Source organism: Diorhabda carinulata, chromosome 8 (assembly GCF_026250575.1).
Source record: "Diorhabda carinulata isolate Delta chromosome 8, icDioCari1.1, whole genome shotgun sequence".
Classification (NCBI taxonomy): Eukaryota; Metazoa; Arthropoda; class Insecta; order Coleoptera; family Chrysomelidae; genus Diorhabda; species Diorhabda carinulata.
The window spans coordinates 20,748,738-20,761,169 of NC_079467.1; positions in this window are offsets into that span (position 1 = coordinate 20,748,738).

The following is a 12,432-nucleotide window of genomic DNA, read 5'->3' on the forward strand; positions in this document are numbered from 1 at the left end:
TGTTCATTGAAATGTGACAACAAAAATCAATCTCGAAGATGAATATTGTACATACATATAAAAGAACCAAGCTTCGATTTCCTGTACTTCTATATAGATTAAGTTCTTCAACGGCATTATTCTGACTTCTGACTTGTACTGTTTCACCAGTTAAAATATTTTTGAGATGTTTATTTTCGGAATTCAATACTGTACTGTACCGTGTTATAGTGGCCAATAAAATATAATTTTTTTCGTATAAGTTGTATTTCTGATTCACCTGTTTTTATCTGTCTTCTTTATATACAAAGGGACAAAATTACTTGCCCCAAAAGAACAATACTAGAAGTTGAATAAAATCTTCTTAGCTTTTGAAAATTCTCAAATAAATATAACAATATAATTAATATTTCAGCTGGCTGCTAAAGTTAAACGTTGCGAAAGATACGTGTCGTTTGTATAAGCTGACATAATTGCTATTAAAATAATTTAATGATAATGAGTTACCTTAAAAGAATATTTATTAATTATCCTATGGTGAAAAGTACATCCGGGTGAGTCAAAATACCATTTCAAGTTTACTCGAGTTATAATTCAGTGGTAATTAGTCAGGACAATAAGCGGACATCTTCATATGTTTTAGGTTATCAATCAATTTCCTTTGAAGGTAACTTTTATTGGCAACATTTCTTCAAGAAATTATAAAATGAATTCTAGTAGTTAGGAAATCAGTCAAATTGGGAAAAAGGTGCTTTTATAGGTATAAAGTTGTATCGTGTTTACTTTGAAACATCGCATTCCTTCTGCACTTGTTCTTTTATGCTTTAAAGAGATTGTAGTACCGTATGAACGCAAAAGATGTCGTGCATTTCAGTTCATGTATGTACCAATGAGTAAAATCTGTTCCCAAATCACAAAAACATAATTTACTTGCAATTTATAATATTTGGTCTAAAACTGAGACTCTTGGCAACAGCGTTATTACAAAAGGCTACTACAAGGGTTCGCTGCATATTTTTTCTTTCCAAAATATATTGTAACTATTCTCAAAAATCAGTTGTATCACCTTTGAAACATATTTTACGGAAAGCTAGAACAGAAAGACCTCTGGTGATGCGTCAATGACAAAATTTATAAGATTATGTTATTAAATATGACTTAAATATTTATTTTAGCAAAGAGAATGAAGCTGAACATATATTTGCTTTGATCTTCTGAATATTTATTTAATTCATTCAACTATCCATCTTTGGCCACCTGTATGACTTGAAGAGAATTAAGGAATGTTATTGACGTTGTCAATTGCTCTGTATAATTCAAAGCAATATCAAAAACAAATAAATTCTTTTATTGAATTTCGTCCGTCCCTTACCGAAAAAGCTTATTGAACTGGGACAAAAAGAAATCAAAATAAAGGGACGCCTTAATAAATCGCAACTAGCAGGTGGTGCTACACAGGCGATCTCAAGGAAAAAAATAAGTACGTTCAAAAACATTTTGCGTTGCTTTTCTTTCTTTCAGAGATAGTTCAAACTTTTTAAAAGCACTTTCTATAATGAAAGGTTTAAGAGGAGATTTGACTATTTAATTCAAAAAGATGGTCTACTATGGAAAGTAGAAATGCTGTAAATCATAAAATTGTGTGAAATTCCATGTGATAGTTAAGATTAATGACATCATCAAAAACTTTCAAAAGACTATAGAGTATATTATGTACATACTTGAATTGTCGTTAACAAATAGGAAGACCCAGATTGCACATGTATTTATTAGTGGTTGATTATGACTTATTGATGATAATAAATACCGATGTTCTTGTGGAACTCACTAAAGTTTGTCTCTAAAACTTTCACTCATATCATATTGAGTGGTAGATTATATCATAATTATGGAAATTTTCAAAAATAAATCCTGAAACGCTTAATTAACTATACAATTCCAATTCCATATAGTCAAGATGTGTATTTGAATGTATTTATTGGATTTATCAACATTGTATTCTTTTATATTTGTGAGCTGTTAGAATTTCTTACCATCTGCATGGTTTAACAAAGAATTGAAATTTGAAACTACCGATAAAAGGTGTACATTGTACAACAATACCCAAGAAGAAGAATAGCTTATCTATAATTTATGAAGGATAGATATATATTACACTGGGATTTTAAGTTTTTGTTATTTTTATCTGATGGAAGTCTGAGACGAATGTCAAATAGCGTTCCATGAGGTTTAACGTTTTTACGCGGTAGTGTCTATAATTTTGGGAAGGATTAGTTTCATAATAAAGAGTGGTTAGGATTTAGAATTTTAACGAATAGATTTTTGGGTTTTCTTCAAATGTTCAGTTTTCTAATAATTTTTTGTCATAATATTTTGATTGTTGTACTAAAATTTTAGAAATATAACGTGCGTATTTCACAATAGCACATAGTATTATATATTCCTGCTTTTTCCCGACTTACAAGGCTATAACCTTCATGATAATAAGATTGAAACAAATTCTTGTATTATCATTTTCTTCTGATCGAAGAACTGCATATTTAATTCGCAAAATATTAGGGAATTGGTCAATTAACGGTCTAGTATCGGTTATAAGTGTAAAAAATGACAAATAATTAAATATCTTTTCTCTCGTTTTCCTTATTATTCACATAAAACTTTTTGTTTATTATTTTTTCATAATAGAGTGTTACAATTTTTTTTAATTTGTTTTTTTCTGCAACATAATTTTATAGAGGGTGCCAAAGCTGAGATAATTTCGAATTTGGTAATTTACCACCTTTGAATGAAACATTAAATAAAAAACAAAATGGCAGCTGTTAAAACAATATGTAAAATAAACGTTTTTTTTTTCACTTTTTTTTTCATGGAAAATTTTTCTTTTTCAAGAGCAGCTGTCGATCGCTCCAAACTGCATGTAGAGCACCGAAAACATGTGCACGCTCGAACTATTATAGCTTTCTAAATAACTATTATTTCGAATTTTGCTATGAAATTTCAGGAGATGTTTATTGAAAGTAGAAGAATTCGAAAAATAGAAATAGAAATCAATTTTTTGAAAATTATAGGCAGTACTAGTCCCAAAACAAAAAATGCATATCATCGGTTACACATATAATAGGCATAAATAAGCTATAACCTTCTTCAATTTCTCATTTCCAAGACCTTTTGATATATTTTAATATATTAATTAATGGAAACGTCAAATTTTATCTCTCCTCCAAAAATTATTAAAAAAAACCTACTTTTTAAACAGAAGAGTCCTAAAGTTCAGAAGCATTAATAAGTTAAAAGTTGGTAGAAATGTCAAATACACCATTATAAATGAAATGTCAAAAATTTTCGTCGATTATATTTATGCATTCTGTATTCAAGGTACAACGCTCGAAATTTTTTCCATTTTTCTCGAAAACTATATATACTATTGCCAAAATAGCTTAGACAAAAGTTCTGAATCACATAATTTTGCACAAAAATTGTTCTAACCCTTTATTGTGTAGCATTCGTAGGCTATCGCGATTTTATTAGTTGGAAAATTCATATTCTACACAATATTGACACAACTATAAGAAGAACTAATATCTCATACTAGTTTAAAGAGTTGAGAGAAAGGTGTAAAATTTGTATGTTCTATAATTGTGTTTGTGTACTAATATCAGCTTAAATACTAAACGTCAGTTTTCTAGGAGCTCTTATATATCTATTGACATTATATCTCAGGAATTTTGTTCATCTGGTATAATCCAAAGCTATTAGGGTTTACTAAAACGACGGATCGCTTCAATAACAAGCAATGCCTTTGAGCTTAATCCTTGCCTCTTGATAGATAATATCATATAATTCATTGTTTGTGAACTTTGTGAATGATTATATTCAACTTTTTGAACATCATTCACATTATAAAATAATTCAACGTTCTGCTCGTCAAACACAGATTTCAAAGTTTAAGCCTCATTTACATTTTATGGTTATATTATTAATTTATTTATATTTATGAAGTTATACGGTGTATAAGTTGGGATAACATGAAACTAGTCGATAAAAAATCATTTATGGAAATATTTCTAACAAGTGATTTAAAACTTTTAAAACGGGATTCTTCCACTTCAACATATCGACTCCAGAGAAACTCTGCTGTAGGTATCCTCCGGCAAATCCTCAGATACCGGGGCTCTTTTTATTCCGTCTGTTATGCGGAAATACCTTTAACGCGTTTTATCGATGTTTTGAAAAATGGAAATAAAAGAAAAGTCGAGATAAGCTACTTTAGAGTTGTACGAGGTCTGAGGTACATTAATTTGGTAGTCGAAGACGATAAAGGTGTTGTGGGTTGAAGCATTCTCGTGGTGCTAGCTGTAGTTGTCTACGATATCTAGCTTGACACGTTGGGCCTTGAATTTCATTTGTTTGAAGACTTCCGGATCAAATTTTCACTCACTCGTAATTGTCGACCAAATGAGGTGAAGACTCAAGAAATGTTGGAGAAAATCCACAAAGCGGTTCGTCCAGTGAAATTGCGAGAACTAGCAGACATAGTATGCATTTCATATTAACTAAAAATTTGGACACAAGAAAGCTGTAAGCAAGATGGGTATTGCGTTTGCTTACAATGGAACGAAAACAGCGTGGTGAAGATGTTTCCATCGACTGTTTGGCAATGTTTCATAAACATGGATGAAGCGTGGGTCTGTCACTTCACACCCGAAACAATCAAAACAATGGACTGAAAAGAGAGAACCGGCTCCAAAGAAAGCAAAGACCTTTCCATCTGCAGGCAAGGTCAATTTCCATTAAGTGCCTTGAAAAAGGAAATATTATCAACGGCGAGTATTATGCGTAATATTTGAGCGAAGAAATCTAGCAAAAACGGCCAAATATATACTATTTATCGTGTTTTACAAGAGAGAGATATTCTTGATCATGCCATAAAAGGAGACAAAACCAACCGAAAACTCAACAATTCAATCAAAGATGTTATTTGACTGTTATATAGAACAAATTGCGTATGCAAGTACGCTGATTATGATTATAAATGTTTTGAAACACACAGGTGTACATCACTAGAGTATGCAAAACTTGAGAATGGTTATTGTGGAATCAAGTTTTATCGTCGTACTTCGACAATAATATTTACGTATTATGACATACAAAAACTAAAATGAAAATATAGTGTAATTTTCTAAACACGATATAGTTAAATATCACAGGGTTGACAATTCTACAAAATTCTTTTGAAATATTCCTTCTTCGTGGGAGAAACGATTAATTATTTTTCATGTAGGCAATAAAGTTTGTTTTCTACCAAAAACTTTGCCTTTATCCATCAAAAATATTTCCCAATTCTGATTACCACTAAAACATGACGCGACTTTATTTGAAAAATAGTTCACCAATAAGCTACCAAACATTCATCTACATTCAGTCATTGTTATGGATAAAGCAATTCATCATTCTGGAATATTGAACAAATTTACTAATAACAGTTCTTTCTTAGAAGATAAGATATCAACATTTATAAAAGTCAAAAATATTCCTAAATATCGCCACAAAAAAATAGTGGCATCAAATCACAAAAAGTAATATCTGAAAAACAAATTTGTTGTTGATAGCATTTGCAAGACTAATCGAAATACTTTATTTATATGATTTCCATTCGTGGAATTAATTAATAAATACTGTCTCTTATGATCTTAATTTATTTAAATACTATACACCACACTTATAATAATTCACTTATGACTATCACTTAACTAACTTAAATAATTTATTCAAATTCTTCGATTACTTTGCTAACTTGTTCGGTTCACTACGACTATTTATTTTAAACTGAAGTAACCTCACTGCATAAAGTCCTTATATATCCCAAAAGAATTCTCTCAAGATCTAGAAAAATAAAGAAACAAAACAAAATAAATAGACCTTCCTAGAAATTATTCAAAGGAAACAATATAAATAGACCGCTTGCAATGAAAACTTATATAAAAAACAAAGATCAATCGAATTCCGATTATTTTATTAAAGATAGCGCCTTCGCCGAGACTCAGAATTCCACTATATCCAACCAGAACCGGCTCTAGAGCGGAGATGAGTTCGTAAAATTATTATTACAGCCCCCCTCTTATGGTGTTCTTAACTCTTTAGAAATGGTTTGGAATACGTACGTCAAGTTATATATGAATTCAAGAAATTGTGTTTAACGTGTTATAAAGAGACTGAATGAATATTGCAGTGATGATTATGAAAATTTCAAAGTAATATCTGAAAAGCACCAATAATCCATTCAAAATTTCAATATAAAAATTCTATTACAATATAACTAATTTTAAAACTGAGAGGCTGCTAAAGACTATAGAATCCTTTATTATTTTTTTCAGTCACCGTATTTTTTTCTCCTTCATGTAAAAACAAAACTACTATAAACAGTGTGGGGTACACAATACATCAATAGGAAATAGATAAACAGTCTTCACGCTCTACATCATCTAATCCAGTCTAGTTAACATATACCATCACCCAGTACATTGATGTCTATACCCATAATGGTTGCATAATGAATAACTATGTACAAACTCTTAAATCCTCATTAAACTTTGCCTATAATATTAAATAGTATTATATCAAAAACAGCTGTAAAAAATAATTTACTATAAAAAATTGAGTCATTAAATGTATCTGCTGAGAAATAACGAGGCCAGTTACAAGTGATAGATATAATTTTATTACTTTTATGGCGTAAGACGTAATGGTCTGATTATTTAATAATGATTAGATACAAGTAATTGAAAAAGAAATATTGTTTGATGTATGGCCGTTAGTTCTAACAGGTTCTAACACGAAATTATTGCATAATATACTAATTTCATTCAAGTGTATATATGGTTACTTATCTATATTAAAATTATCAATAATTATCTTGAAAAACAATATCAAAACTAGTCATTTTTCTCTACATTATCGCATTACATTTTATATTATATCAATTTAATAATCGATAAAATTTTTAGACTACTGAAACTGATTTTGAGAGATAAATTTATTTATTTTACAGCCTTACAACTCTATATCTGTAAATAATATGAATACAAATGATTATCTCGAAAATCTTGTTTTAAAACTAAACATTTTCCTGTGTTATATCGTATAACTTAGATTGTGTTAGTTAAATTATAAACTGCAATAAATTTCCGTATCAAAAGGTGGCGTCGAAATCATTACCACCCAGAATAGAAGAATTCGGTTTTCTCCAAAGTAGCAAAAGTAACCGTTTCAAATTCTTCAATATTATTTATCAACGACTTGAGAATAATAATTAGTCGCATGTTGCTCGTGGAAAAAGGTCGGCGTTGCAATTGCTCAGTGAACATCACGCATATTCCATCGCATTTAAATCTGGCGACATTAGGCCATAAAAGAGCCACAACTTTTCTATACGATTATAAAAGTACAAATAAAGAAAAAATGACTCCTTATCGTCATGAGTTCCAAGTGTATTAATAGTTATTTTTGCAACAAGTGAGTAAAGTAATACTTTTTTCACGAGTAGGACAGTTTAACGGCAATTCCTACGAATTAAAAAGAGTTACTGTACTCACGAGTTTCATACAAAATTTTTTCTACGTTCGTAGATTTATAAAAAATTGACTAAACTTCAATTTTGACGTTTCGACTTTTCTTTAAGTCTTTAAGTCAAAATGAAAATTTATCTTTCTTTTAAAAACTATCAAAAAAAACTAATTTTGAAAGAGAAGACACCTAATCATTAATTACGACAGTAACACTAACAAACAATATCAATCTCTTAATGCTATAGCGTGAACAATAATGATAATTAAGAATTAAAAGGTCGACAATTTATCGAATAAACAAATTGACATGAGAAAAATGAACCGCTTTGGTACTTTTTTCACGCTTTTTGGTAAAAAATATTTATAACACTCCACTCTTTATACGAACCCTAATCGTATTTCATTAAAACAAAGTATTTAATTCAATTAGAATACAGTAGAACACGCGTTACTTCGAAAAAATTACGGATGTAGAAGGGCATATCGCAACGTTTCCTCAATAAAACAACCGTCTCCCCCAGGTGATAGATGATCTGCCGCCGCGTGTTTCCCTACCATTCTTCCTATAAAAATAGTTCCAGTTGAATTTGATAATAACGGTTGTGTCTAAATTTCCGACAACAGATCTTTACCGGAACAAGGTTGAAGAGGCAAATGTGAAAAAAATTAAATCCTCTTTTTCTTTGGTCACAATTAAGTGGATCAGCTAATTTTGAAGTAACATGATTTATTAAAGGAGAAAATGGAATAGTGACAGTTTTTGCAAAGGAATATAATAACTTTAGAAGCAATATAGAAAACATGATCTTGACAATGTTTAAAAATCTGATTGTATAAGTATAATGGGCTGGATCAATATTGGAAGATATTTTAAAAGACCATAAATGTACTATTATCTAAAATATCTGTTTATAACCAAGCAGATATCTAAAACTGCTAAAATTAATCAGTCGCGTTATTTATACCAATTCTTGAAGAACATAAATTCCATCCTTGTAAACTTATGGATCAATTAAATACGAATTTGGTGGCAATATGTTTGTGTAAAATGCTGCATGAGAGAAGGCTGAACTCAGGACCCACAAAAAATGAAATAGCAGGCAAATTAATTTGTAGGGCTAATATTACTTTCAGCCGAATAGAATTGTTTGTATTCTGGAGAAAGAAAAATTAGTGCCTGCAATAGCTAATTTGATTCCTATCCAAGTCACAAAAATTAAGAACTTTTAGACTTTTTTGTATGGGGTTACTTGAAGAGCGTAGTTTTTAAGAACAAACTGCCAAATTTTGAGAAGCTAAATGCACGAATAAGAATCTCCTCGATTTTTCAACTAGCATTAACAGAACAAATTAAAGTAGCTCATGTATTCGACGAAGATCGAATACGAATTGAGAAACACAATTATCGTGTGTGAAAACAGCAGTGATAGTACAACTATCACTCTGTAGATATTGTTGAAAAACTGAGTTCCTTATCTTGACTTATAAATTGAAATTCTTCTTGATAAATTAACTAATACTGAGTGTTTTGACTTCTATGTCATTCAAGATGAAGTAAGAACTAATAACGAGAATATGGATATTAATCAAAATAATCTCTATGATACAGAATTGTACTTAGGAGGGCCGTTTTTTTCCAACCTCCGACAGCTCCGTGTAGATGCTACGCGGGCAGAAGGAACCGGACAAACGCTGTGGGCGACTGCGATGCTCTCGCACTACACACTCCACCATTGTTGACGTTCAGGCGTCAGTCGGCGTTGTGCTACAGCCATTATTGATGCTCCTGCAAAGTGTGATTCGTTTTCTATAGGTTAGGTGTTAGTGCTGCAGAAGTTCATCGGAGAATGTATCGTATGTATGTATCATGAGTGATGGTATCGAAAGATTAAAGATGGCCGCAATGATGTGCATGATGAAGGAGGCGAAGGACGCAAATCTGTCGTTTCAGATGACCTGGTTCAACGAGTTGGCAGAATGGTTGAAGAAAACCGCAGATTCACCATTACTACTTTGTCTACGGTATTTCCAGAAGTTTCAATGTCGGTTTTCTACTTTATCGTTACTGAACGGTTAGACTACATTAGCGGCAACTTTCTTTGAAGCGGGTAATTATCCACAGATATCTCAATCTCTTCGGTAATTATGTCGAAAAGTAACCAATCTTTTGGTAATAAAATTAATGTTTTATATGAACTTGTGTTTTATTTGTAGCCTATCGGAGGTTGAAATAAAAAACATCCCTCGTAGAATATCTCCCATATTACTACGTATTTTATCTTTCAGGTGAAGGAGATTTAGACACTTCGTTGTAGGCTCGTCTAGTTAGTTGGGCACGTTTGAGGAACATTGTACCATCTATGAAATTTTAATTTATTAGCCGCACCGGAAGGTGATTATTTCCTATTTTTTCATCCGTTTGTATATAAGGGCACTAACGATTCATAATGCAATTTAAAGTGAATTTTTATGTCCCAGAAAACTTTTCACCCGTGTCATATACCCTTCCTGTTTATATTAAAAAGTGTTATTCCATTGTCCTTTACAACAATAGCAATGCCGTTATGTAAGAGCAATTAGGTTAATGAAGAAAATCCGTAAAATGAAACTTAATACTTACTTAATAAGATAAGAGACATTGAAAGAAATCAGAAGATAAAATTATTGTACCATATATTATTCAAGTGTTGCCAATACTAACTCAAACAGGTTTAATAATTGATGATTAAGCGGAAATTGATAAGTTGAATTGATAAATAAAATTATCTGTATCCAAATTAATAAATTTTAACTCTATTCATTATAAAGTTTACTCAATACTTGAATCAAAAAAAATGTTCAGATTTTTTGTCTATCTGTCTGTTTGTTTCTGTTAAACTGTTAAAATACTGGATATCTAATATCAGTAATTTTATTTTTGTTTATTGTACTAGAAAAGAAAATTAAAACTAATGCAATAATGGAAAATATCTGATTCAAATAGGAAAAGCATACATTCTATAAATATTATCTTCATCTGTAGCCTTATGCAGACGATTTTTCAAGTAATACCTTCCACATTATTATTCAGAGTTTTTCTAAATTCATGTGAAAAAATTCAGGAGGTGATTGGTCATATGAAATTAATAAATGTATTTCCTACAACAAAATTTCCTTAGCCCACCCCTTTCCGAGATATCACCATTAAAAAGTGGTGATTAAAATTGAGTTTTTATTTTTTTTTTAATTTCAGTAAAGCTAAAATCTTGAAGTTAGCAACCCTCAATTTTTTTCATATCAAAACTGCTTTCAAGATGAAGTTTTATGACATGAAATTATAATTCAAAAATCTTGTTTTGGGTCCCTAATTTCACACTCCTATAATTTAACAGGAATATTAAAAAAATTGGAATTTTAGAAAAAAAATTAGAACTCAATTATAGTTTCTCGCTGTTTATCACTAGAATCCTATCTATCGGCTCCAAGTTAACATAAAAACACTCGTGTTATCGAATATATTCAAGGAATTGCGATTATTTATCTTATATATCTAAGGGGTCTTCTCCTCGAACCCGAGCCCGTTGAGGTGCTGCTATATTCACGTGCGATAACAAAATGTCACCTTCATGAAATCTCTATATGGGTGATTCCGTTCTAACTGTGATTTTTTGTATTCAAAATTTCAAGATTTTAAAATTTAACTTTTCTAACTTTTTTATGCATATTATTCATCTATTTTACTGTAAAAATAAAACTCTAAGAGGAATTTACTACAACTTCAAAGTATCACGAGCAAGACACAAATGTCGGATTTTGAGTTCCACGGTACTGACTCATTTATCCACGGTACTGACATGGTAACTTAAGATATTAAACAACAAGTGCATCAATTTTCCTCAGTTTGATCATAAACATTAGAATTTATAAGGTAATTAGTTTAAATCATTTGTTACGACAAAAAAAATTAATAATTTATCGGTAAATTCTAGGAATGGACATGACACGGTACTGACATTCAAGTGATGTAGTATAAGTTTTCTTTAAGTGGCAAGTTATATTGTATAAAAATAATGTTTAAATATCTTAAGAATTATTCAATTAACACAAAATTTTTATTAATTGATTATTAATTAATGACTAGTACAAAAAAACAATACAGGACATTGAATATCACAGTTATAATGGAATCACCCATATGAGTCAAATGGAGCCATGTGTTTCTATTCATTATCTGAAATGTAATGAATCCAGATCACTGTTATCGTCAATAACTGTTCGACTATTTAAAATACTACCACATTTCAATTCCAGTTCTTGTTTTGTTCTAGATACTCGAACAGAATGTTTCGGTTAACGCAGTTTTGTATTCTATTGTTAGTGTTACGTAATATACAATGTCAATATGAGGAATACGAAGAAGATAAGGCTAACGCAATGGAAGTAATTATGGATCCAGAGTCTACGTCTAAATTACCATTGAAAAATACTTTAGGAAAAGAATTGAAAAATTCTACTTTGGGTAAATTGTTTCCAAGCATAGATCAATTGCCTTCCATGATAGCGGATGATTTATCGAGAGCCGTGGTCGATAGTGAGAAAAGTCTTCTCAATGAAGCCAAACAAATTCTTAACTCAAGTTCTTCAGCTCTATTTGAACAAAACTGTGTTTATGAATTTCCCATTGTTCTTTTCATTGTAAAATTATTATTAATTTGAAATAAAAACGTGAAATTTTTGTTTTACTATCTTGTTTTCAATAGAGGGTAAGTTATTTAGAGACTCAATCCATTTTTTAACGCGTATAATTGTGATAATAGCTCAAAATGTTTGTAGCAAATTATGTTTCTAGTAGATTCCACTGGTCAATATTAAGAATAAGTCGACAAAAACCAAATAGATTCTTTTATAC